Below are 26,070 nucleotides of genomic sequence, written 5' to 3'. Positions count from 1 at the left end.
ATTCAGAACTTTTGTATTAATTCTTTCATGCACACTCATGTTGCACATCCTGCAAGAACATGCTTATTTCATTTCTTTCTAGTTTTCTCAGATTCTCTGCATTCAAGGCCCATGTCTCACTACCGTTTAGCTTTGTAGTTCTAAAAATAAGCATCACACAGTCTGCCCTTCACTCTTATGGAAAAGATCATTGTTATTAGCAGTGGTAGCAGCTCCTTGAATTTTCTCTAACCAGTTCTTGCTCAAGCTGCTATACTTTTAGAGCAATCACCTCCCTTGTTAATTATATTTCCTAGGTAACAAAACCTATTGACTGCTTGTAGTGAGCTATCTGAGCATTTAAGAGACTCCATTTCCGATGTGCTTGTATGACCTGCTCTAGTGCTCCTACCACATATGAAGCTTACATTTTCTGATAGTCTGCTGGTGAGTCCACAACATCTCTTGTATGTTCATAGTCTACATTGTGTACAGTATGGAATTCATACCTAGTCCTAATCTGTAAATCAAGTAATTGGCACCCATGCTGGTGGCACGTAAAGTGCACCGTTCGAGCATTGGGCCTCATGGAGGCAAAGTGGCTGAGTTCCTTTTGAGCATTGGACCTCACGGAGGCAAAGTGGCCAAGTTCCTTTCGAGTGTTGGGCCTCGTGGAGGCAATGACTGAGACCTTTGGCATTATGTTGTGCTTGAGAAGAAGACCCATCAAGCCAAGTAAAATCACAGTCGTAGCAGATACCAGTGTCATGCAAATGGCACCCATGCTGGTGGCATGTAAAAGCACCCATTTAACTCTTGGAGTGGTTGGCATTAGGAATGGCACCCAGCCATAGCAAACCATGCCAAATCAGACTGGAGTCTGGTGCAGCTTTCCAGCTTACCAGCCCTGGTTAAACTGTCTAACTCATGTCAGCATGGGCAACAGACGTTAAATGATGATGATGATGATGATAATGATATATATATATATATATATATATATATATATATATGTAAATAAATTTACCTATATATCTATTTATATCTATGTGTGTATGTGTCTTTGTGTTAGTGTTTTCCCCCACCACATTAGACAACCAGTGTTGGTGTGTTTATGTCCCTGTAACTTAATGGCTTAGCAAAAGAGACTGATATGATAAGTACCAGGCTTACAAAAATGAAGTACTGCTAACCATTTTACAGAGTGTACTGGGTGCTTATCATGTGGCACTGGCACCAACATGGATGGCTTTTTATGTGGCACTAGTGTGAGTGCATATATTAAAAAAAAATAGTCTGCCTATTAAACAGAACAAAATCCTGACAGGAGGTAAAATATAGTAAAAGAAAAAAAATGCATAACAAATACATAGACATATTATTGCTCATACATACATGCATGTATATAAAGATTCAGATTATGCAATAGAAGCAGTTCTATAGTGTAAATATTATCAATACCACAAAGTTAATGTACATGTGTTGTTTAAATGCCAGAAGCTGCGGTTCATTGTCCAAGAAAAACTCCATTCAATCAGATTACTCTGTTAAATGTAATTCTTATTTATTCACATTGTTTTTAATTAATAATGCATTATCTTATAGTTTTGAGATTCTAATGATACGGTAGTTAAAATTTTGGTCTGACATTGTAGGGTAGGTGTGAGAAGCTGGATTTGGCCAATTTGAACATAAAAAAGGTAGAATATTTTGGATAGATATGGCTGGTTTAAGTGCTAAAGTGTTAAAGATGCATAGTGTTAGAAAACACAACATACTTCAGACATAGGCAAAAAGAAATTTCCCCTGAAATGATCACAAGAGCAAGCAGTAGACACACGCACGCATGCACACACAAAAATGTATTTATATAAGCTTTATTTTCTCCACATCAACCCTTTACTTTATTGTTGATTTTCCACATTCTCTGATGAAAGTTTGAAACTAAAGTTCCTCCTCCAAATAAATAAATAAATAAAGGAAAAGAGACAAAAAGGAAAAACAAATAAGTATAAAGAAGTGAAAAATGTTTAGGAAGAAACAATAAAAATAATGACTAGAAAAACAAATTTCTTTACAAGTATAATACCAAAAAAAGGGTTACAATAATGGAGTTGACAAAATAAAGAATAAAATGCAACAAAGTGAAAAATCAGTTTAAGGTTTGTTTACCTACTTACACTTCTAAGTGATTTGATCATGATACTTTCAAATCTGAATTACTAAGTTTATACTTGCTGTTGTTTAAACTTCAAGACAAGCCATTACTTCTTCCTGATGTCCGAAAAGTCATTGATGCTACCATGGCCATCTTGCTTATCCTACATATGACAATGATGGTTGTAATGATAATGATGATACATGTTATTTCTTAAGCGGGATGTACTACTATTTCTGTATTTTTTTTTTATTGTTTTGGTGTGTGTTTTATTAATTAGTTGTTATTTGATTGAAAGACTTAATCTATTGTCCTGTGGCTGATTCTTTAATACATTTAGCTGAGTCCACTCTATTACAAATATTAGGACCTGTTTTTCAGCTTGAGGATAAGATATATCTCCTATTCCTTCTCCTTAAGGGACATTGAAAAAAGTGAATAATCCATTAGTCCATTAGTGAAGGCAGTGCTTTCAACCTAGTAGCTATATATGCTCTGATCAATGCAGGAAGGTTGGATTTCTTAAGGTGTCAGGAAGTGTTCCTGGGTACATCCCATTCTTTAGTATTAGTAGGCAACTGGAACCACATTTTAGAGGCACAAGTAGATTGTGTGGAGATAGCTGACAGGAGAAGCCTTGCAAACATGCTCAGATGTTTCCAACAGTCTGACAGGTACTAAATAGATTTCTGAATAAGCCAGAGGATGTGGAATAACTACAGCAAATCATCTAGATCTTATCTAAATATGATATTTATTAGGTTAGTAGACACAGAGAGTGTAGGATGCACACAATTTCAATTTCAACTATACAGTCCATAAATTTGTGATCTACACAGTTAGAGACAGAACTTTTAAAAAAGTACTCAACTACTGCAAACTGAATGCATTGTCATAGTGCATAAATCCTATATAGACCACATTAGCATTTTAATTTATCAATAGTTGACAGGGACAATAGTCAACAAATAGCGGTGGGATATTCTGAAGAGGGCAATTAGGGTAGAAGAAGTAGGTTTTAGAAAAAATATTGTTGCAGAAGTTGAAGATAAGAATTAATAAATTAGATGAGGCAATTAAGAAGGACATTGTGACTGTTGCACTGGTGGAGAGAATAGCTCTTGACCATTTCTTCAATGCAAAAGAAGAAAGTTGCATTGTCAGAGTTAAGGCACACACTCTAAGACATGAAAAAGCAAAAGTCATTTGATAGGTCCAGGTGGAAAATACAGAGCATGGCATCTAAGCACAACTAGGTCATGCAACTTGATTCCAAGTGGATACGTACAGTTTTTCCAGTGGCACTTTGCTCAAAAATTTGGAGTGAGTGGTGAGACAGAGACAGGGATGGACTTTAGTACTCACTTTGACAGCCTGCCAAGACTTTTAATGGAGGATACAGAGGGCCATGAAAAGCTGATAACAGTAGTTGAGACACAGGATGTGATAAGTGGTTGTACAAAGTATAAATTGCCTGGTTTGCTGGTTTGGTAGTCTGCCCCTATGAGGTTTATGCATGCATGACAGGCTTATTCACCACTGTTTTGGTAGATGTTTACTGTGACAGGCAACAGAACAGGAAAATTTTCAGTTCTGTAAGCTAAGGAGCACGGGTGCTGTTGGAGAAGGCATGTAATACATCATTTTTGGTCCATAATTTTGCTAAAAGCATAGTTTAAGATTTTGGCCAAAGAGATTCACGCTTGCTGAGGTTAAGAATTTGGCCAAAGAGGTTCAGGCTTGCTGAGAATATGGTTGGGAAAGTGCAGGCATGTGCTATCCCAACCAGATTTTTCCATAACAACTTTCACCTCATGCAATACATCATAGAGAGTATAAGTGGTAAACCTGGCTTCAGTGGGACTCTGAACAACTGGAGTCAATTAAAAGCTTTGATAAGGTTGACCATCATTACTTGGTGGCTATCCTCAAAGCAACTGCCAGAAGTTGGATGATGTTAATTCACAGTAGTGTTGGGTCAGTGGTCACAATACATATTCCTCTTCTGGAACTATTTTAGTCAGCATCCTCAGTCTGTCAATGGTGTCCTCTTTTATCTCTTCTGTATGTATTAACTCTTGAATCACTACTGTGGAAACTGGAGTTGTCAAAGGGCATCTCACTTGAACTGAGATGTGGATGATGTCATTATCATAGAGGTGAATGCCATGAAAATAAGGTGGCCAGCACTACTCTAAAAGAATACAGGACTGTGCAGAGCAAAAGTTAAATGGGATAAATCATTGGGCTTGCACTTCAGCACTAGGAGAGGTTAGTCCATACCATCACACAGCACTGTGGGGCATTGAACATATGGTCCTGTTAAAATGCTTGAGGTCTGGTTCAGTACAAAACTCCAGGTGGACAGGAACTAGGACCAGGTAATGAGCAAGATGACTAATCTCATCCAGAAATGTAAAGTGGGGCATAAGAGGCAAACACCACTGTTGCCTTCATTATATATAACTGCCTGATTGTTATATCATGTCCTAGTTTTCACTAGACCAGAGTAGAGTGTTTGCACTTGTGCTTCTTGTAAAAGTGGCATGTTTCATTGGTCAAAATGTCCATCTACTGTCACCATCCTCTTAACAGAGGGCTCAGCATGTAGCTGCTAAAACACAGTTATGCATTAAGGCTCTGATATATTCCTAAATGGTGCACAGGTGTGGTCACATTTTGTAAGGTACGTTTTTGTTTTGTACGGTACATTTTTCCTCAGCATGTACTTTTGATGGAGCTGCAGTCCCGTGTCAAGCAGAGATAAGACTACATACCTTGCATCTGAAATGATGTCAAGTGCTCATAGCTCTCCACTTGTTGGGTAATGTATTCTATAAAGGACTAGTGGTAGGGAAGGGTGATAATGTTCTTGAGGAAACTGAAGGCATCAATGAGAATCAATTGGCTGATCTGTTCCAGAGAACTTCTGGCCAAGGAACTATAGTTAATTTCCAGAAATCCCTAACCTGGTAATGCTATCAGGGATCATTGCCAGTTTGGGACAAACTCTACTAGCATGGAAGTGTTATCAGCTGGGCCTGTCCAAGATGCATGCAGAATAATGAACTCATTCTGTATGAACTTGTGGAGTTTTGTTGAAGAGGGTGGATCTGGCTATCATCTGAGTTCATTGCAGCAATTATCACCTGTGGCCAGGAAGAGCAGAGAATTTCCCTGTTGGGCTATGGTGAAGAAGACTGTTGTATTTCCCTCGGAAGACTCGCAGAGATAACACAACGAGTTATACAAATTTAATTATTACATTTATGGACAATTACATACAAAGAACGCACTCATCCAATGTTCGTTATGAATAAACAAAAGTCATGTCCGCCATATATATATCAATGACCTTTTACTACGACAGTCACACAAGACAACAACAATGAAACAATGAACTCAGACGAACCACATGACACACGGAACGTCAGACGAATTACATATCTAACAGTCCATATAACACCTCCCCACTGAAATTGATGCTACACAAGAAGTATCAACAGCAAAGTCTCTCTTGGGTTTTACGGGTTCTCTTGGACCGTCTTGGGTTGTCTGGTCCATACTCTGGAATGGGTAACATGGTCTTGGGTCTGGTTTGTCTTTGAGTTAGTGGCACAGTTTCCGAGATCTCCATCGGGTGATCTGTTGCAAATTGAAATACAGTGTTTTCTGCATCACCACGTTCATTGTCTTCCTCAGTTGTGTACCGCAGTCGCAGTTGTTCCCAGTGTCGTCTCCACATCGGGCCATGAGGTATGACCTTCATGTTAAAGCAGCGAGTACCCAATGACTTCTTAATGATTGCTGGTACCCACTGGGGATCTTTGTCTCGGCGAGGTCCATAGTATAGTGCATACACAGGATCTCCGGCCTTGTACTGCCTGGTAACTTTAGCGACATCAGCCGAGCTTGGAGTCACCTGAGACTTATCTGCTTCCTTAGACTGTTTGCCTTGAGCAATGTGTGCTGGCGATGGCAGCAGAGAATCAATCCTTGTTCGTATCTGCCGGTGATTCAAAAGTTCACTTGGAGAGAATCCACAGGATGTCGGTGTTCTCCGGTACTGCATCAAGAATTCTTAAAGTGCTCGTGTCGGCGGAAGAGAAGACTTCCTCAGAGCTTGTTTGAAGGTCTACACCAAACGTTCCGCTGCTCCGCTGGTAGCTGGGTGGTAAGGTGCCCCTGTCAGGTGTGTGATCCCGCGTTCTTTGCACCAGCTCTGGAACTCCTCAGATGTAAAAGTTGGTGCGTTATCGGTGACCAATGTGTGAGGAAATCTGAAGTGTGCAAAGTCTTCCTCAAGCAGATTTAAAGTGGCTTTGGAGGACGTGGAGGAAGTAGGATGAATGCATGGGTACTTGGAATAAGCATCTGTGATCACCAGTCAATCTCTACCCATAAAATTTATTGCATGGTCCAGGTGTAAGCGACTCCACGGCTTTTCTGGTAACATCCATGGGTGAACTGGAGGCTTAGATGGCTGCCTTTGATGTTCGTTACACGAATCACATCGTCGACTGGCTATCTCTATAGCAGCATCGATATCAGGCCAATAAACAGCAGTTCTTGCTAGTTGTTTCATGCGTTCCATGCCAAAGTGTCCAGGATGCAGAAGATTGAGGACTTTTGGCTGCAAGCTAGTGGAATCACAACTCTAGATCCATGTATAAGGCATCCATGGCAGATACTAAGTGAGTTTGATAACTTACGGAACTTGTTGACTTCGTCATTGATCTCCATGTTCTTTGGTGGCCAGCCTTCACGGACGTAGCGCATCACTGTTGATATCACTGGATCTTTCCCTGACTCTTGACGGAGGAGATTAGCATCCACAGGTTGGACTTGAATACTAAGAGCTTTGATGGCACACACCATGTCTATGTCTTCACCATTTTCCTTTCTGTCAAAAGCGTTGTCATCACCGAATGGCAAGCGACTGAGGGCATCAGCATTGCCATGATCTGCTGATTTCCGCTATTCAATGGTGTAGTCAAACTGGTTCAGTCACAGGGCCCATCGTGCTAGTCTGTTAGCAGCAAGAAGTGGCGTCCCTTTCCTCGGACTGAATAGTGATGTCAGTGGCTTGTGGTCAGTCACGAGTATGAATTGACGACCGTACAAATACTGGTAAAACTTCTGCAAGCCAAATATGATAGCTAGGGCTTCCTTTTGAATTTGACTGTAGTTACGCTGTGCAGAAGTGAGAGTCTTGGACATATTGGCTATTGGGCGCTCGCTTCCATCAGGATAGCGGTGAAACAGGACTGCTCCAATACCAACATTTGATGCGTCGCAAGCCAGTCCCAAAGTTTTGTTTGGATCGAAGTGTATCAGAACTTGACTCGTTGAAAGTACATCTTTCAAGTGATCAAAAACTGACTGTTCCTCATCTCCCCACTTCCAAATAGTTGACTTTTACGTAAGGCAATAGAGTGGCTCTGCTATACTGGCTAGGTTTGGGATAAACTTTCCATAAAACTGAACTGAACCTAGGAAAGATTTCAAGCTTGATTCGTTCGTTGGAGATGGCATCTTTAAGACTGCTTCGACCTTGGATCCCTTCGTGATCCCTTCAGCCGACAAAATGTGTCCAAGGTATTCTACACTGGGTAGTACAAACTGGCACTTTTCACGGCGACATCTGAGTCCATTGTCGCTTAGACTTGTGAGCAGACACTTTAGGTTGTTTAGGTGACTGTTTGCATTTTTCCCACTGACGAGCATGTCATCCTGGAAGACTGCCACTCCAGGTAGATCATGGGTCAGGTTTTCCATGATCTCCTGAAAGTAACCAGGTGCTGACTTGATTCCGAAAGGGAGTCGTTGTTGCAGGAGTACTCCACGGTGAGTGTTGAGTGCGAGTCTGCGTTGACTCTCTGGAGCCAGCTTGATCTGATTATAGGCATCAGCAAGGTCTATCTTTGTATATCTGAATCCACCTCCGAGTTTCTGCATCAGTTCAGCAGGGAGTGGCATTGGATGACGGTGATCAGCAAGTTGGTCATTAATTCCCACAGAGTAGTCACCACAAATCCGTAGTTTGGGCTTCAGGTTGCTTGAAGCGTGTGCTTTACGAATCGGTACCACTGGCGTTCCGTATTCGTTGAACTGAACTGGCTTCCATATTCCCTTGGCGATGCCTTCTTCGTAACCTTTGGCTAGGTCATCACAAAGAGCAAATGGGACCGGACGTGCCTTGTGAAAGACTGGTGTTGCGTCCGATTTGAACTTCACTTCCAGTTCAAAATTTTTGAGACATCCCAATTCTTGCTTGAAAAGATCTGGAAATTCATCACACATGTTGTGACAATCTTGCTGCAGGGAAACATAGGGCTCACTTGAGGTCTTTGGGTATATCCCTTCTGCACCTTCCCTCTTGGCTTGGCTGTCTATGCTTTTCAAACCTAGAACAGTGTCCACGGAAATTCCCAGAGTCTGGATAGCATTCCGAACCAGCAAATTAAGATCAGAGATCTTGGTGACTATGTAAGGTATAAGATCCTGCATACCAGTTGTTGGATCCTTGGTTTGGCCCATGAAAGTTCCTAGAACAGGCAGGTCGTGCTTGCTGGCAGATTCATAGCGATGCTTGACATCTTGCAGCTTTGGTCTTCCAAGTTGTTTCCAGACTGACAAGGAAACAAAATTGCCTGTAGTAGCAGTGTCCAATTCCATTGTGAACAGTCTGTTCTGGATTGTTACTGGCGCAATTAAACTGTGAGTGTCTCGGGAAACTTCACCTAGGATCGCCTTGACCAGCTCAGCTTTTGTGATTCTTTTCATGGGAGTTTGTGAATGGCCATTGCGTTGCTGATGTTTTTTCCTACACACCGCTTGCAAATGTCCCTTTTTGTCACAAAAATGACATTTGGTTTCTCTGAAAGGACAGTCTGTCGCTTTGTGGGCCTTTCCACATCGGTAGCATTTCTCCTGGTTTATGGAATAAGACTGCTGATGTTTCTTTTGAGGACTCTTATTCTTGTTCTGTTGGACCTTGTACACCTGCTTGGTTTTGGAACCGTAAACAGTTTCTTTTGCAACCTTTGCTGCGTCTTCCGTCTCGATGGCAACTTGGACAGCACGGGCAAAATCTAGTTCTGTGTCTTTTATCTTAAAAAGCGCCTTCAGAACCGCTTCATTATTGACTGAACATATGAATCTCTGTCTCAGAGCTTCATCCTGTGGGTTGGTGATCGCTGGAAAATCACAGGTAGCTGCATCCTGGCGTATACGTGCTGCCAGCTCCTGGAGAGTTTCGCCTGGCTTCCGCTGCATATCACTCCAAAACTTGAAACGCTCTCTCACAATGAAAAGTTTTGGGTCGAACTGTTCTTTCATGAAGTCAACGATTTCGTCCATTGTCAAGTTGTTGATATCTTTAGGCGGATTTTGTTGAGTAGCCAGATTAGCAAGTTGCTTGTAAACAGTAGCAATCTGATTGGTCAGGAACACTTGTGCCATGCGTTTTTCAGGTACAGCATTAGCAGCCACAAATGTACGGAATCTTGACCAGTAATCAGGCCATAGTTCTGTCGCTGAATCAAATGCAGTAAATGGTGGAATCGACACTGTTGTTGAAGCAGCTGAAAAATAGCCACTAGAATCGCCTTCAACTTGTAGAGCACCAAACAGTTTTAACAGAGCGTCCATATCTCTCTTATGTTGTTGCATTTGCTTGTCCATTTGTTCCCTAAACAATTTAATAAGTTCTACTGTCTGTTTTTCAGCCATTGTTATTACGATGAATAATCTTACGGTAAAGTAAGCATGTATCCTATCGGTCCTACCGGCGACGCCAATAAACTCTGTTGTATTTCCCTTGGAAGACTCGTAGAGATAACACAACGAGTTATACAAATTTAATTATTACATTTATTATTCAATTACATACAAAGAACGCACTCACCCAATGTTCGTTATGAATAAACAAAAGTCATGTCAGCCATATATATATCAATGACCTTTTACTACGACAGTCACACAAGATGACAACAATGAAACAATGAACTCAGACGAACCACAGTGACACACGGAACGTCAGACGAATTACATATCTAACAGTCCATATAACAAAGACTGTGTGGTGAATGAAACTAAAAAGACTGCAAACTTCTTTTTGCAGCTAGACTCTCATTAACTTTTTCAAGGTTCAATCTGAAAGGAAAGTAAAAGTAGAAAGAGAGGTGCTTCCTCCCAGTAAATTTGTTGAAAGGTGGCTAAGAATAGTGAACATTAGGTAAGAGAATGGGCCTACTTTGAATATGCTACTGAAGTCTAAGAAAATGGATTAGAGAGGCACTTGCTCATTATTTATTATTTTTGCTAGTGCTTTATTTTTACACAACCTATGCAAACCTCTCATTCTGTTTTATATCCTTGTCATTTTGTTATTGCCTTTGTTTTTCCTTGAGCCCTTGTGGCTAATAAAGAAATCTTTATTGTTATTGTGTACTATAATCAAATTAGTTTGGTCATGAGATATTAACAAGATATTCTTTGTACAAAGAGGGAGATGAATATAGATAGATAAAGGGAGAGAAAAAGCAAGATAAAAGAAGGGGTTAAGAAGGGAGGTATCTTTGTATCTCTAATATATGAAATTGTTCCAGAGAGAGAGAGAGAGAGAGAGAAAGAGAGAGAGAGAGAGAGAGAGAGAAAGAGAGAGAGAGAGAGAAAGAGAGAGAGTACCTGCATAAGAAAGAAATGAAGAAAATGGGAAAGAGAAAGAGTCACTGAATGTGAGAGAAATAGGTTAATAAGAAGGGGAAATGGTTGAAAATATGGGTCCTACATTTCTTTGTAAGAAAGGTGAACAAGACAGTAAGACTATTATGTATGTGTACGTAATACATGGATAAACTAAGTGAGAGAGTGTGTGCTAAAGAATGAAGTTAAAGACAAGGGCAATGCAGCCTTGATGAATCTGCTGAGATTGAGCAACAAAGGTTAGTAAAAATAATGCAAGTGGAATAAATGTAGATTAGCAGTTATAAAGAGTCAGGAAATAATGGAAGGATAAAGGGAATTTCAGTGCCAAACAGAATGAACTAAGAAAAGAAGCAACTATATGATAAAGAATGGCACTTCCTGCAGGACAATATCTTCTGGCAGTGTGGCTTTGCCAGTAAAAGCAAGCTTAGAAAGAAAAGTTAGATATTATCAAGTCAGTTACAAATTGCTCATTCCATTCATAATTAATATGATTTTGGCAGTACTCCATCTCTGAGCTTGCTACTTTCAATGAACTTTGTGGAAGACAGAATATAACAGATTGGAACAGTTATACCCTGAAAGGCTCTTTTATACATATCTCACATTCTCTTTTTCTGCACCCCTACTCACTCTCTTTAAGTGTCTTGGTTTATAATTGCCTCAGCTTTGGCATTCTAAGTATTTTCTGGTACATGGCAAAGAACCTTATTGACCAATCAATCTGATTTTCTCTGACAGTAATCAGAAATTCTTTGGTAAAGTGCCATCTGCCGGTTTACCTTAATCTGCAACAATAGTTTTGACAACAATTATACAAGAATTTTCTTTTCTATTTAATGTTTTATTTCACAAATGTTTCTTGGAAAAATAAAATATATAAATAAATAACATCTGTATTTATGGTTGGTGAACTTACAAGCAATTTACCTCAAATCAATAATTAAAAAAACTCCTCCACCTCCTTCTTGCTATCATTGTTATTGTCAGCAGTTTTAAGTGTTTTAATGTTGGATAGAGATTGTGTAGGATGTATGGTTTGAGTTGTACAAATGGGTGGCAACTGTGTAGAACTTAAGTTGTAGCTATAACAGTATCAGGTATGTGGAATGTACTATTTTGTTAAATGTTGATTGTGTTGTATATGGTGAACGTATTGTTTGAATTGTACTGTGGTATGTATTGAAAGTGTCTTGTATAGGATTAAGGCTGCACCTAGCAAAATTTGTTTGGCCTGTGTGTTATGTGAGCCTTGATAGAGTTTGTATGTCTTTTTCCCCCCATTTTTTTTTATCATGTTTACATTTCAAGTTATTATTTTCATGTCCCACATCCTTCTTATTTTAATTTCAAGATCTTTGTCCTTTGACAGTTTCTCCATCTTCTCTCTTTGATGGAAAGGATGAGAGGTTTAGTACTGGAACTGCTTTATCAGTGCGAACACTTTATTTGATAGTATACTACTAAGACTGTGGTAAATTATCAAATACCTCTCAGTAATCAACTCAGTCCTTACTAAACTTTGTTTTGTACTCTTGGATGACTTCAATAATGGCTTGGTGCACCAGTTGCTGCTCTGACCATAAGTCACTGATAGAGATCTTACAGATGATGAATGTCATAGGAGTAAAACTGGTAAACTGAAACTGCTTAGAAGCTTCTGTGTGTGTGTGTGTGTGTGTGTGTGTGTGTGTGTGTGCAAGTGCATGCATGCGTGTGTATGTTTCTCTGAATCATATTTGAAATAGCAAAGGTGTTTTGATTTTCATTCTTCAATTTTATTTCCTGATGAATTGCTTTACTCATCTCATTCAAATTATTTATGTATTTCACTATATTACATTATGTAATGGTTATATGGATGGTGATATTTGTATTTTAACTGTAGAAACAGCTGTAGAACTAAAGAATTAAATTTTGAAATATTAGAATGGTCTTTGTGTTTTGGTTTTTTAAAATATGTTTCTCTGAATATTCATTTTAGCCAGTTTAACTCTCAAGGAACTCATTCCTATTATAGATATTAAATTGAAATAATATATTCCAGTTTAACAAACGATCACTAAATTCAGCTGATAAATTTTTATAGTGTTTAGGCAAAACTTTAATGAATTTTGTAATTAAAACTAAAATATTGGCTACTATAAGACATCTTCACAAGGCATAATCCCTGGGAAACAGTAATTCTGTATGCAGACAATAAGAACAACTTTGTCTCTTTTCTCTTGTGGGGAAACCAACATTCCATGAATTTCTTTCAGACTAATTATTTCCCAACCATAAGAAATGATTTGCTTCATAAAATGTTGGCAATTAGTAAAAAGAACAAAATAATGTTATATATGATTACCAGTGACTGGAAATTTTGAGACCTTTGTAGCATGGTAAGAAGTTTGCTCCCCAATCCATATGGTTCCAGGTTCAGTCTCATTTCATGGAATCTTGAGCAAGTGGCTTCTACTAAAGGTTCAGGCTGACAAAATTTTGTGAGTAAAAAAGAAAAAAGGTAAAGTTACCTTCTTGAGTCATGGCCACTCATAAGGGCCAGTTTCCCAGTTTCCATGGCATTTAGATTCCCCACCTGGACAAGATGCTGGTCAATCTCAGAATTACTCATTTTTGCCAGCTGAGTGAACTGGAGCTACGTGAAATGAAATGTTTTGCTAAAGAACACAATGTGCCACCTTCTTATGATCATGTCCAACACCATAACCGCTAAGTCACATGCCTCCACTCCTTGTGAGTGCATTTGGTAGTTGGAAACTGAAAGAAACCAGTCATATATATATGCATATCTATGTGTATGTGTCTTTGTGTTTGTCATTCACCACCACTTGACATCATCATCATCCTCATTTAATGTCTGCTTTCCATGCTGGCATGGGTTAGATGGCTTGACTGGAACTGATAAGCTGGAGAGCTGCACCAAGATCAAGTCTGAATTTGGCTTGGTATCTAAGGCTGGATGCCTTTCCTAACACCAACCACTCCAAGAGCATTGCAAACACTTTTTATGTATCACTGGCACAGGTCCTTTTACATGTCACTGGCACTGGCCATAACTATGATTTCACTTGGCTTGACAAGTCTTTTCAAGCACAGCAAATCACCAAAGGTCATAACCACTTGTCATCACCCCCATGAGACCCCATGTTTGAAGATCATGTTTCACCACCTCATCCTATGTCTTCCAGATCTACCTCTTCCACAGGTTTTCCCCCACAGTTAGAGATTGGCACATCTTTACACAGCTGTCCTCATCCATATGCATCATATGACCATTCCAATGCACAATGCATCTAATGCCACTTATGCCCAATTTTTCTCTCAAGACATTAACACTCAGTCGTACATGCACACTGACAGTGCACATCCAGTGGAGCATACTAGATTCATTTCTTTCAAACCTTTGCATGTCCTCTGCTATCAGAGCCCTGTTTCAGTGTAGCATGGTTGCCCACACACAGGCATCATACAATCTGTTTTTCACTCTGAGGGAGAGGGCCTTCATTCGCAACAAAGGTAGAAGCTCTCTGAACTTTGCAAAACCTATTCTTATTCTAGCAGCTACTTCCACTGCTGACTTGGTCACCTAGATAATGAAAGCTATCAACTACTTCTAAATATCCCCCTGGCATTTGATGGAGTCTCTTTTGTATATTTCTAGTATTTACTGTACCTGTATTATATCCTTATGAATAAACAAATACACTGCAACAGTGTAATAACAAAATAATCAAAACAAACGGCATTAATCACATGTAACATAGCAACAATCTTTTAAGAATCAGCCATCCACCATGCTAACTTGAACTGTGAATGTTGAACTCCAATTGTGAAACTAGCACAAACTACCTCACTTACTCAGACCACTACTATTTATATGTAGTGGTCCAGTCCATTCTCACCGGGGGTTGTTGTACTCTTGTACAACGATTCCCCTTTTGAGATTTTGTGTTCCAAAGGAATAAAGAAACTTTTCATTTATTTATATAATACTGTACACTTCAAATATACCTACTCTGCCTATAGATACACGAGTGCATTTTTTCCTGACTTATGGACTCTCATACGGCTTACACATACACATTCCCACACACTACAGAGTATACTGCAATAGGTTGTCTGCATTTTGCACCATATAGCTGTTTCCTGACGGTGTGCTCTACATAGCCACCAAAGACACACCACAGATATTATACATCTGTTACCATGGAATTGTATGACCTAGGATATTCAACAAAGAATATCCCAACTCCATTGAATGAACTCTATACATGGCTGCTGCTGGAAAAGATGATCAACTTGGTTAGGTGAATGAGATGGAAGGCCTTTTTCTTCAGCCAGCCAAAACCATCTATGGAGACTGAACACTTTGGGCTGAAATCCAGAAAGTTCTCATCTAGGTTTAAGGAACTGGAGGCCTTTGAGAATAACCTTTTGAACTTTATACCCCACCTGAAATTCCATAAGTCCTCAAATGCTTTCCAATGTAAGTTTAGAGCAGACATCTATAGACTTAGACCTTCTGACAGGACCCTTCTATTCCCTAATAAGACTAAAAATCTATATAGAGTATGTGACGATACATATGCACAGCTACTTAATAACATTGCACAAATATACAGGAGGGCAGCCCCCTCAAGCTTATGAGAGCATTATCTATGAGGCCAAGGATATAGTGGTTAAAGTAGGTATAGAGGACAGGGTAGAGACACTTGCAAAGAAAGAAGCCTTAATTACAATCAAGGACCATAAACCAAACTTTGTCAGCTCATGGCTAGGTATGGTCATAGATATTGTCAAGACATTAGGAGTAGTAAACTGGGTATAAAGCAACTGTCTATAAAAGGAGGCTGGATAGGGGAAGACCCTAAATCATGATGTTAATTACCAGTTAAAGGGGCAAGATGCTAATAAAACCTATGATGCTAATACAGAGGAAATTTTATCATGGGGTACTATGGATGATTGTATATAAATAATATTGTTATGTTGTATAAAAACAGAATTTAAGATTTTCAAAAATGATATCATAACCAAAATAGGTAAAATGTGTGTATATATCAATTATAAACATTAAAAAGGAAAGATTACATAGAGTCAGTTTAATATTCATTCATGTACTTAATTATTTACTTATTAGGTGGTTTCTATAAAGACTGCTCAGGGCATTTACTTATGAAATACTGAAAAGATAAACATGCTATCTATATATTAATTATAAGCCAAGAATCAGAAAAAATAAAGATGTGTACAGATACACATATTTATCTATGTGCACACATACACAAATATTTATATGGATATAGTATAACCATCTCGCATAGACTTAAGTTGCTAAAATGTATCTATTTACAAACAAGAAAGATAACAATTTAGAGCAGACATCTATAGACTTAGACCTTCTGACAGGACCCTTCTATTCCCTAATAAGACTAAAAATCTATATAGAGTATGTGACGATACATATACACAGCTACTTAATAACATTGCACAAATATACAGGAGGGCAGCCCCCTCAAGCTTATGAGAGCATTATCTATGAGGCCAAGGATATAGTGGTTAAAGTAGGTATAGAGGATAGGGTAGAGACACTTGCAAAGAAAGAAGCCTTAATTACAATCAAGGACCATAAACCAAACTTTGTCAGCTTATGCACATGTATGCATATATACACATATACAAATATTTATACGTTTATATAGTATAACCATCTCGCATTGACCAAAGTAGCTGAAAAATCTCAATTTAAGAACAGTAACAACTTATAAGGGATAAGAAGTTAATAGGTAAGGATATGCAAGTAAGAAAACAAAATAATAAGAATTTATAGCAAATAATAAGAAATATATATAACCTACATTTAAAGAGACAGGGTATTAAAATTTGAGGTAAGGAAGAGATAAAGGTAACCCAAAAAGAGGAGGTAGTAGGTATGGGCGTAGTGAGGGCAGTTAGAGGTGTTCAGAGTTACTCTATACCCAATTTACTACTCTTAATATCTTGACAATATTTATGAACATACCTAGCCATGAGCTGTCAACTCACTCTTGCCCTTCATTCCAAATAGACACAGTACTCTAGTCTTAGATTTAGTAGTTGATAAAAAGACAAATAAATTAGAAACAAACCACAATCCTTTACAAGCTATGACCCCAGTGGGTTTCATTCCTTTCTTGGAAGTGTAGTCTATTCTTAGCTACAATACTGAAAACATGGCTTTCTTCCATCTTCTTGCTCTGTTAAAGTGTTTGAGAAAAATTATATTAATGTGTCCAACTGATTAAAATTCTATTTATTTGTGCAGCTGATGATAGCTCTGCATTTAAATTGATGTAATGATTGCATTGTTCAATTAAATGGAACCACTTGAAACGGTTGTACTGCATCACTTCTTGATATACTGTTGCTTATTTTGATTTTTTTCACCTTACTTCGAGCTGTGCGGATAATACCGGTCAGACTTAGTGCTTCAACTTAAGTACCTAATTCAACTGAATCTCAATTATTTTGATTATATGTGTATATATATATATATGATTGCTCAATAAAGAGAATGAATGGGAGAAAGAGAGTCTGCTGAATGTCAACCCAACAGAGGGACCAGCTATCCGAGTTGACAGTACCATGGTAGATAAAGCAATTAAGAGTATGAAGACAGGGAAAGCCCCCGGCCCATCAGGAATCACTGCAGAGATGCTCAAAATATCTGGCAGTGTCGGCTATAGCCTAGTCACCCGTATTGCTAACCAGGTGATACACGAAGGAGTCATACCCAATGACTGGTGTAGCAGCACCATAGTCAACTGCTACAAAGGTAAAGGTGACGCTTTAGATACAAATAATTACAGAGGTATCAAGCTGTTAGATCAGGTAATGAAAGTCACGGAGAGGGTCATAGCCCAACTAATTAGGGAGCGGGTCAGTTTAGATGAGATGCAGTTTGGGTTCGTGCCAGGGAAACGAACCACTGATGCTGTATTTCTGGTAACACAGCTGCAGGAGAAATACCTAGCCTCTGTACCTGGCTTTCGTTGACATGGAGAAAGCCTTTGACAGGGTCCCTCGATCCCTTATCTGGTGGTCAATGAGGAAACTAGGGATAGAAGAATGGTTAGTGAGAGCTGCGTGAGCCATGTACAGATACGCTGTCAGTAAGGTGAGGGTTGGCAATGAGTACAGTGATGAATTCCGGGTAGAGGTAGGGGTCCACCAAGGTTCTGTCCTCAGCCCCCTCCTATTTATCATAGTCCTCCAGGTTATAACAGAGGAATTCAAGACAAGATGCCCCTGGGAGCTCCTCTATGCTGATGACCTTGCACTAATTGATGAGTCACTATCAGAACTAGAGGAAAAGTTTCAGGTGTGGAAGCAGGGACTAGAATCGAAGGGCCTTAGAGTCAACCTAGCTAAAACCAAAGTCCTAATAAGTAGGAGGGTAGACAAAACACAAACCCCTTCAGGTAGATGGCCCTGCTCGATCTGTAGAAAAGGTGTAGGTAGAAACTCTATGGACACATAAGAGGTGCAGCAATATCAAAGGCAGGTTAACTAGGAAGTTAGTTTTTGTATGTGACAGATGTTCAGGTGCAATAAACACTGTAAATATGCAGAAAACAACTTCTGTCTCATTCCAGGGAGAAAAACTAGAGGTAGTTGATAGCTTCCACTATCTGGGTGACCAAGTTAGTAGTGGGGGTGGGTGCGCTGAAAGTGTAGCTGCTAGAATAAGAATAGCCTGGGCAAAGTTCAGAGAGCTCTTACCTCTGCTGGCGACAAAGGGCCTCTCGCTCAGAGTAAAAGTCAGACTGTATGACGCATGTGTACGAACAGCGATGCTACATGGCAGTCAAACATGGGCCGTGACTGCTGAGGACATGCGTAGGCTCGCAAGGAATGAAGCCAGTATGCTCTGATGGATGAGTAATGTCAGTGTGCATACCCGACAGAGTGTAAGTATCTTGAGAGAAAAGTTGAACATAAGAAGCATCAGTTGTGCAAGAGAGACGATTGCGCTGGTATGGACGTGGCAAGAATAGATGAGGATAGCTGTGTGAAAAAGTGCCACACCCTAGCAGTTGAGGGAACCTGTGGAAGAGGTAGGCCCAGGAAGACCTGGGATGAGGTGGTGAGGCATGACCTTCGAACATTGGGCCTCACCGAGGTGATGACTTCTGACCGAGACCTTTGGAATTATGCTGTGCGTAAGAAGACTCGGCAAGCCAGTGAGACCTAAATCCAAGGCCTCTGCCAGGGGTGTAGCCAGCCCACTTATGCATACCTTTCCTTCATTGGACACTAAACTCTGCTTGCGAAGACCTGTTGAGGCAAGTGAAATCAAAATCGAACTAAATTTGACGACTGGCACCCATGCCAACGTTGTCTCCTTCATTGGACACGAAACTCGGCTTGCGAAGACCTGTTGGGACAAGCGAAAGCAAAATCGTGATGGCACCTGAGCCCAGTGTAGCCTTCCTGTCACTTGTGCCGTTGGCACGTGTAAAGACATTTGAGTGAGATCGTTGCCAGTGCCGCTGGACTGACTCCTGTGCAGGTGGCACGTAAAATATACCATTTTGAGTGTGGCCGTTGCCAGTACCGCCTGACTGGCCTTTGTGCCGGTGGCACGTAAAAGCATCCACTACACTCTCGGAGTGGTTGGCGTTAGGAAGGGCATCCAGCTGTAGAAACACTGCCAAATCAGATTGGAGCCTGGTGTAGCCATCTGGTTCACCAGTCCTCAGTCAAATCGTCCAACCCATGCTAGCATGGAAAGCGGACGTTAAACGATGATAATGATGATGATATATATATATATATATATATATATACACACATATATATACAGTATATATTCGTTATACATATATGTGTTATATACATATATACGTATTATATACGTTATATACATACATATATATATATATATACATATATATATATATATATATATATATATATATATAAGTGTTATATACATATATGTGTGTTATATACATATATTTAATTATATATATATACATATATATGTGTGTGTGTGTGTGTGTTTTTGTGTATATACACTAGCGTTGCTTATGGGGGTGGTGCTTTTAAAGGGGAAGCACTTTTGGGTCTGCAGTAGGCAATGTGTGATTTTTTGTGGGATCCGGGGGCGGCAAACGGAAGGGCCGCCCCCGGTGGCACAGACCCTATGTACGCTAGTGCACACACGTCTATATATGTTTGCATATGTGTATGCATGTATATTCGATGGGATTCCGTCAACCATATCTCATAGGGCTTTGGTCGGCCAGGAGTTATAGTAGAAAACACTTGCCCACGGTGCTACGCGGTGAGATTGAACCCGAAAACGTCTTTAGGAAACGAACTTCTTAACCCTATCAATGCTTGCACAGTAGACACATTCGCATTTATAATAAAGAAATGGAGCACGATCATTATATTACCTTATAAAACAAGTGTTAAGAAACGTTAAAAAGAAAGAGACACGATGGTGGTAGACGCAGAAGACCGAAAGGCTCAGCCTCTCACCAGACTTGAAAATGAACGGAAGTTACAGTGGTTTCGTCTAAATCATTAAATTCTAGTTCGCACTAAATGTAATTATGACAACGACTACTATGGCAAGGAGATGGCGGTAATAACAAAGAAGGTAGTTTAGTTACAATGGATAATGTACTAAGAAATTAAATACACAAATCAACCTTTCTTATTTGAAGTCGTTTAACTCCAAATCTAAATGCAACGAACACACAATTACTATCCATTGTATTTTCACTCTTTCGATTGATTATTTTATAATTACCTTTTGCTTTTTGCCTCGGCCAGCTTTCCCGCGGAGATTGTAATTTCTATATTTTCTTTCCAACGGTTCTGTCTGTTCGTCTTTCCCTCGGATTTTTTTCCCTATTATTTTACTTTCACTCTCTAGCGCAATGTCTTATGCATATATATTATTTTTTTCTGTATGGGTAAGAGTTGCATTTGTTTATTTTTTCCCACCTCCTACGTTCTCGCTCATTAATTAAAATATTTTTCTCGTTTATAATTCAGCGTATATGCATATTTTAATATATAAATATATATGAATGTGCGCGTGTTAACAATTTCACTAAACTAATAATATATTTCGGCTCTATTCTCTTTTCACTCTCTCTCTCTCTCCCCCTCTCTCACTCGCTACTCCCTCCCGTGTATATCTTATGAATTCCTGTTTTTCTTCCTCGCCTCATCTATTTATCTTTCTTTCATTCTAGTGAGAAAGAGAATGACAACGACAAAAGAAAATGAAAAAAGAATTGTCTTGAAATAAACGTACAATGTTTGTGTTTAATATATACATATCTTGTAAACACTGTTTTTCCTTCCACTTTTACTCACACTTCTCCTCTTCCGGCTGCTTGCAGTTATCAACGTCCAGGCAGGCAGTGGCAGTCAATGCATCCAAGCTAACAGGCGGCGATTCTTTCTTTATGTGCTCTTTCACAGTCCCAATCGACTCACCTCATATCATCTCTGATGATGTATGTCATGACTCAGCAACTAGCTTATCTTACAATGAAAATATCTGGCTGAAAACTTGCAACCGTTAAAGATCGTTCCTCTCATTAACTAATCATATGTTATGGTGATGCATGATAAATGCTTTACAAGAATAACGAGCGAACGAATTTTGCCTATTGTTGTTAAGCTGCAGTTAATAAACAACAGTAAACAAATATGTTACACGAGACAATAAAGGAGTCCGAAAGACCTGCCAGAAATAGTAACCAAATCGCCCTCGAATCACACAAATGTGTTTAAAAAAGAACACATAATGTAGTTCTGTTCTTTTCTGTTAATTATGTAAGATTGCTATTTGTATTTATGCAATAAACGCAACGGTCTCTAATTCGTTGCAAATGTAAGATCTTGACTGACAACACAAATATACAAATGTATACCTCTTCTGTCGAAAACTTATTTCAGGGAAGTAAATTGGAGTAGCAGTTTAAGGTTTGCAGTATATTGGTTTATGGTAACTTATGGTTTGCAGTATATTATGAATGGAAAACATTGAACAGCAACACGAGGAAACATTTTGGAATATGTATGAGAAAGCAATATAAGTTATAAAAAATTATGAAAATATTGATACACTGCAAAAAAGAAACCACTGTGAAGCATAGACTCAGGTGAAATTCCTCTCTCCCATTTATTGTATATACGTGCATTTGAACGTAGCAGGGAACAACTAGCCTTTGGCCACTATTTGTATCCTGTTGTATCCACTACTCTGGTTGGTATTGGCGCAATTTGTCTTTTACTTGATTACACCAACTTGCCGTGTATAACCAATCGGAGGCTTTAAAAAGGATTACATAGGACAGCCTGTTTACTACCCTGTTTGAATCTACAGTTCCTTATAAAAACTCAGCTTTTCCTCATTCTGAGGTCTTTGATTCCAGACCTTTTTAGGTCTAGCCACTGACCACAAAGACACAGGCATTTAGGGCGACAGCACCAAATGACACCACCACTACCACAGCAGCTACGTTGAGACTTACCAACTTCGTGCAACAGCATTACGGCAACCTCTTTCATCGCCACCATCAAATGTCGTCAACATCATCTCTCTATATACACAGCTCAGTTCACTGTCTGAATTATTTCACTACGAATCAACAGTGAATATACAACCTGCATGAACTCCTGTATCAAGTGACCCAGGCAGTAGCATCATAGTCATGACGTCACGTATGACATGTACCTGTAACTGACTCAGCATCATGGCTGCGACTTCTGGATAGAGTATTTCAACTATTGTGCATGACTGACTATGAACTGATATTATCTTTTTTGTGCCTATGAGCTTACTTCTCACTTCGATGGTTATAGACTCTGTCACTGTCTTCTTAGTGCCATCCTTAAATGTACTTAACACACGTGCATACATCTATGCCTACACACACATACACTTTGTTCTCATGATGGCCTGTCTATTATTCTGTATACATGATGCACACATGGACACACATGTTACTACATCAATGAATGTTCTCTTAACCATTCTATGCAGTTGAGTCACTTTTCCCTCTGGCACTTATTTGTACCATTTTGTTTCTCTTTATTGTAAGGGCTGTGTGATGTAGTACAAAAGACCCATTCTTGTCATTTCACATCACACAGTCCCGTACAACTGTATTTGACATTTTTTGATATGGAGAAAACCTTTGACATGGTTCCTCAGTCCTTCATCTTGTGGTTGCTGCAGAAGCTAGGGATAGGTGAGTGGCTGGTGAAAACCATTGAAGCAGCGTACTGGGATACTGTCAGTAAGGTAGAAATTGGCAATGAGTATAGCAATGAGTATAGCTCCCTCCTGTTTATCATAGTTCTCTAGGCCTTAACAGAAGAATTTAAGACTGGTTGCCCTTGGGAGCTCCTCTATGCTGATGACTTTGTTATAGGTGAATCTCTACTAGAATCAGTGAAGAAATTTCAGGTAGCAAGGACTGGAACCAAAGGGCCTTAGAGTTGATTTAGCGAAGATTAAATTATTAGTAAGCTGGAAAGCAGAAAAATAACTAATCCCTTTATGGAAATGGCCCTGCTCAACATGTAGAAAAGGTGTAGGTAGAATTTCATATGGTGTACCCAGTGCAAGCTATAGACACATAAGAGATGCAGTGGAATCACAGGAAAGCTCACAGATAGAGTGGTTTTTGTGTGTGGTAAGTGTGTAGGTTCAATAAACACTTAGAATGTACAGGAAGTAGACTTCCTCAAATGTCTGAGAGATCCTTAGATGTAGTACATTTCATCCATTACCTAGGTGACTAAATTAGCAGTGGAAGAGGATGCTCTGAAAGCATAGTTACTAGAATAAGAACTGACTAGGCAAAGTTAAGAGAGCTACTACCTTTGTTGGTAACAAAGGCCTCTCTCTCAGAGTGAAAAGCACATTGTATGATGCCTGTGTTTGGACAGCTGTGCTGCATGGCAGTGAAACATGAGCTGTGCCTGTAGAAGACATGTGAAGGCTTGAAAGAAATGTTTCCAGTATGCTCTGCTGGAAGTGTAATGTCAGTGTGCAGGTATGATAAAATGTGTTTAAGAGAAGAACTGGGTGTAAGAGACATTAAGAAAGAAGACTGTGCTGGTATGGTGATGTATGCAGGTAGATGAGGACAGCTGCATAAGAAGTGCCAATATATGAATGGAGAGGGTACCTCTTGAAGAGAAAGCTCAAGGAAGTCGTAGAAAAAAGTGGTGAGGAATGATCTTCAGATGTTAAAACTCAGATGAGATGACAAAGGACTCAGGCAATTGGTGATTTACTGTGCTGGAGAAGATCCACGCAGCTAAGTAAAATTGAGGCCATAAAGGCATGTCCTTTATGTCCATGCCCCCCCCCCCTTTCACACAAACCTTCTTTGCAACTCATCTTCCCAATGCTCCCTCCCTTCCCACTACTCATGCTCATCAGTTGCTGCATTCCTCCCACTCTTCTTCATGTACCTACCAGCATAATATGTCCCTGTTGAATCTTTTCCCCACAACACATCCTCCCAATATCCTCTCCCTCTACCTGTGCCAACTCATTACTTCAACTGCGACTCTTCTTTAGCAATCTTGTGAATTCACCCACTCACCCTCTCCAATCCCCAGCCTGTTCACTGTCAACACTATCTTCTCTCTCTCACCCTCCCCTCTCCCCTCTCTCTTGACCTGAGGCAGCTACATTTTCTCTCTAATGCAAGACTCCTTTTTCTGTCATTCAATACTACCTTTCCTCCTTCAGTTGAGGGAGTCTTGTCTTATAAGTTACTTGGTGACCTCACTGCTGCCGGTGCCATGTAAAAAGCTGTGGGTGCCAGTATGCTCTGTAAAGTGGTTGGCATTAGGAGGGGCATCTAGTTGTAGAAACCCTGCCAAACCAGACAGCAGGGATTTGTGCAGTTTTCTGACTTTCCATTTCTTGTAGAACTATCCAATCCATGACAGGATGGAAAATGGATGTTTAATGATGATGGTGATAATATAAGATCCCTTACTTCCTCTTGGATGGATTCTGGGAGATCATCTGGGTATTTGTCCAATAATTTTAAATATACAAGATAGAGATTCTTTTCTGTCATGCTTTGAAGATCTGTTTCTGTCATGCTACAGAACATAGAACAATGTACTGTGCTTGAAACATCAAACAACATTGATGTTCCAGCAATCACAGAATCAATGGCAATTAAGGTGTTTCATTTGAATTAGATTCAGGTTCAACAGAGCTATCACAAAGATTTTCTTAGATGTTCTTCTCTGGGAGATGGAAGTTCAATTTTCTTTTACTCAGCATTCAGGGTCACCTCAAATAAAACTTGTGACCATATTCTGTATAGATCTTCCAAGATTGTTCAAGGGTGACTCTAAATTTGAACCCCCCTCATTCACTGGTAAAGCATTGCTTTAAGCTGAGTGACCAGATCAAATGTTGAGTAGAAGAAAGTTGAATATTTTATTTATCTGGAAGTGATCTCATCCACTGAAAAAGATGTATCAATCTGCATAGCAAAATCATGAAGTGCACTGAGCAAATTAAGAATGATTTGGAAGTATACACTGCCTGACTACTTGAAAAGGAATTCTTCAGAGCCATAGCAGAATAAGTTCTTTACAGTTCATCAGTGAGGACTCTGACAAAAAAGATAAAAAGCAAGCTTAATGGGATCTATGCACATATGTTGCATGCTGTTCTCACAAAATCATGGAAACCACATCCAGCAAAAGAAGAGCTTTATGAAAATGTCTCCAACATATCATCAATCATTTGAGAGTGGAGGGTAAGATATGCTGGCCACTGCTATTGAAGCAAAGCTGAATTGGTGAGTGAGCTCCTTTTGTGGATTCTGAGCCAAGGGAATTCTCATATGAGATGACTCAGAATGGCATATATTAATCAACTCTCTCATGATGTCTAGTTACGACTAGAAAACCTTTTGGTTCAGGTAACCTGTGTGAAATTATAAAGATGGATAGTTAGGTTGAGAGATAGACAGATGTTTGTGTGTGTAAATTTTAATATATATGTGTTTATGTGTGTTTATATATATATTTGAGAGGGTACCCAAAAGTAACTGGAAACATTCTCTGTAGAGCAGGCCAGTTGCAGTTAAAACTTCTGCTGCTAGAAGCCTCTTGATGTGACTATCATGCATCAGTTTCCTGATCAGTATTGTCAAATA

The 26,070-nt window shown here is 39.4% G+C and overlaps 1 protein-coding gene and 1 long non-coding RNA gene across 7 annotated transcripts in view; one reads left to right on the top strand and one right to left on the bottom strand.

The window, feature by feature from the left end:
- The window catches only part of LOC106872171 (uncharacterized), a 59,383-nt gene extending 36,963 nt beyond the window's left edge, over positions 1-22,420 (bottom strand). For 2 of the 6 annotated variants that reach the window (XM_014919059.3, XM_014919060.3), the window contains exon 1: positions 20,658-21,208. The gene's annotated coding sequence lies outside the window, so the exon portion shown is untranslated. Of the gene's footprint in view, positions 1-10,046; positions 10,099-20,298; positions 20,321-20,657; positions 21,308-22,398 lie in introns of those variants that run through there. The other 4 variants (XM_089352337.1, XM_052967767.2, XM_052967768.2 and 1 more) reach the window with 4 other exon arrangements.
- LOC128247806 (uncharacterized) lies at positions 20,366-22,902 on the top strand. Its single transcript, XR_016241900.1, has 2 exons — positions 20,366-20,504; positions 21,259-22,902. It is a non-coding gene; the product is annotated as an uncharacterized LOC128247806 (long non-coding RNA).
- Positions 22,903-26,070: the final 3,168 nt, after the last annotated feature.

This window comes from Octopus bimaculoides, chromosome 5, assembly GCF_046866305.1.
Source record: "Octopus bimaculoides isolate indiv1 chromosome 5, ASM4686630v1, whole genome shotgun sequence".
NCBI lineage: Eukaryota > Metazoa > Mollusca > Cephalopoda > Octopoda > Octopodidae > Octopus > Octopus bimaculoides.
This window is presented reverse-complemented; position numbering and strand designations above follow the sequence as displayed.